We start from the raw sequence: 2,848 nt of genomic DNA on the forward strand, positions 1-2,848 counted from the left end.
TATGGCTTGTTTTGTTTTCGGGGGTTGTTTTTATCAAAGTCTTTGTCTCCTTTACACACCTGTGGTCCGGGGTAACCCTCCCCCTTCATTCCTTGTGGCCCCACTGGTCCTGGATTTCCTCTGTCACCCTGAAACATGCCAACATAGATTTTATTAGGGCAAGACTCCCATTAAACCATATACTAATATGTCTTTGATGCTATAACCTTAGGGCCTGTAGTCCCGACACCTGGCTCTCCAACAGGACCCGGGGGGCCTGGAGGTCCTGGCTCACACTAACAAAAAACATGCACCCAACCCAATGATATATACATATGTACAATACAGTAACGTATAACATTAGGTTAGAATGCAAATAGCCAGCCATTTTGGCAAAGGCTATTTTCACTAGCTTCACCCACCAATGCTCAGATATTTACTTTTGGTACAAATATAACTTCTTTTTCTACTTTGTGTGAATAGCATCTATCACTATTTGCACCTAGTGAGACATATACACACCTTTGAACCAGGTAATCCTCGACCCAGAGGTCCAGGTAAGCCCATCATACCTAAACTTCCTGGTTCTCCCTATGCATGAAAGAAAATCTGTTATTACCAGTTTTTTAAAACATGTTTATACTGTATATACAACATCGTGGACAGTGATGCAGTGATAGATCAGAGACCGGGGAATATATTTTGGATTTTCTACGTCTTTTATGAGTTTATCGGTTTTATGGCTGACTATTCTCACAACCCAGCATGTCTGTTAAAGGACTGTTTATGAGCAGCCATAAAAGCGTACAACCAAACCCTAAAGACCTTTTATGAACTCCTTAAAAGTCATCTGACATTCAAAACCTCTAAACACAATGGCCTGGACTTTAACCTCCACATTCCCAATGCAAAAACCAGATTGTCTGTGTTTAAGCTCTGTCACTGTCTCACCCACCTTGGCCCCTGGGGGTCCTGCTGCTCCAGCACTTCCTGGGAGACCCCTCGGTCCCCCTGTGGACAGATTCACAAACATAATTTACAGTGACATTTTCCACTTCAGGGCATTCAGATGAGACAGTATTTGAGATATTATTCAGCTTTTTCATCATAGATAAACTTATTTTGAAAAACAAGCCTCATGAAAACATTTTACCCCCAAATCAAATATTAGAATAAGTAATTGCATTTCTCATTCTCAGTGGTGATTTGCATTTAATGCTTATTACTATAACAGTAAAAAAATCACTGTAATACTATGTTTTTTAATTAAAAAAAAACAGCATGAATGACATGCAGTACCACAAATACTACCACATTGATAATTGTAAGGAAAATGTAAAATAATGTAAAAAATATTATTACAGTCTTTCATTTTTTAATGGTTTTGAAAGATGTCTTTTATGCTTTCCAAAGCTGAATTTATTTGAACAAAAATACAGAAAAAACTGTGATATTTTAAATTAGAAATTTAAAAGATCTGTTTTCCATGTGAATATATTTTTAAATGTAATTTATTCCTGTGATAGCAACGCTAATTTTTCAGCAGCAATTTTCCCAGTCTTCAGTGTCACATGATCCTTCAGAAATTATTCTAATATGCTGATTTAGTGCTCAAGATATTTTTTATTATCAATTTTGAAAACAGTTCCACATAATTTTTTTTTAAATGCATTCTTTTGTAACATAAATATATAAATGTCTTTACTGTCACTTTTGATCAGTTTAATTTATTTCAAAATAAATACATGAATGAATGAATTAAATAAATAAATACTACATTGAGTAAATGTTAGCATTTTTACTGTAATGTAAAGCACACATTAAATGGCGGGAAATATACTCTCATTGTCACCCAAAAAGAGCAAATATCGGTTTCTGGACATGGCCATTCACATGTGTGACTCTGTCAATGAGTGTATACTGTGAATCACTGTTTGGCCATAAGAGCTGCATTCACAACTTAATTTTAACTTGATCTATACAGTTGTAGTAACTAAGAAAACCTATCAGAGCGTCATTGTACCTTCTCACCGGGAATCCCTTTCCCAGATGAGCCCTCTGGACCTCGAACACCAGGTAAACCCATCTCACCCTAACATAATGAAGAAAAGACAGAGATGCCTGGGTGAGTAAACACATTTTAACAGGAATTCAGTGCATGTTGTGGTGAAATCCCACAGCCTTATTAGATGCTTTCCTATATTTGCAATCATAAAAATATAAGAAAGAATTATAGTCACAATGACCAGAAATATGTAGACATTTAAATCACACCTTATAACTTCATATGACTTCATATGATATTCATTCATTTTTTAATGCTGATCCATTGGTTACATTTTAAATGAAATGGTTATCATATTACAAGAAACTTGTGACTCAGGATGTTGTCTCCTACCTTTGGACCCACGGATCCATCTTCTCCTGGGATACCAGGAATACCAGGTGCTCCGTCTGGGCCTGGTTCTCCCTAAAATCATTAAATCAATATATAGCTATTACACAAAACATGTTGATGCTATATACTCAATACTGTATATTTAAAATATGAAGAAAAAAAACCAGATAATATTTGATAATATTAGTTTGTAAGGACATTAAAATTGTACATACTTTTGGTCCTGGTTCTCCTATTCCTCTCTCACCTTGCGGTCCAGGTTCTCCTGGAAAGCCCTGGTCACACTGGGATCAAATTTGAATACACTGAATATTTACATAAAATCACAAACCCAATCACACAAAGCCCTTAATGGAATAATTCACCCAAAAAATAATTTATTTATTAAGTTATTTTAGAATTATTTTTTAACAGTATTTATAAATATAATACAATATGTATGTATGTATATATATATATATATATATATAT

At 34.8% G+C, this 2,848-nt stretch overlaps 1 pseudogene; it reads right to left on the reverse strand.

The window, feature by feature from the left end:
* Positions 1–2,848, reverse strand: part of LOC107731549 (collagen alpha-1(XXVIII) chain-like) — an 11,551-nt pseudogene that overhangs the window by 5,513 nt on the left and 3,190 nt on the right.

This window comes from Sinocyclocheilus rhinocerous, unplaced genomic scaffold, assembly GCF_001515625.1.
Source record: "Sinocyclocheilus rhinocerous isolate Xijiao unplaced genomic scaffold, SAMN03320098_v1.1 scaffold429, whole genome shotgun sequence".
In the NCBI taxonomy this organism is placed as follows: Eukaryota; Metazoa; Chordata; class Actinopteri; order Cypriniformes; family Cyprinidae; genus Sinocyclocheilus; species Sinocyclocheilus rhinocerous.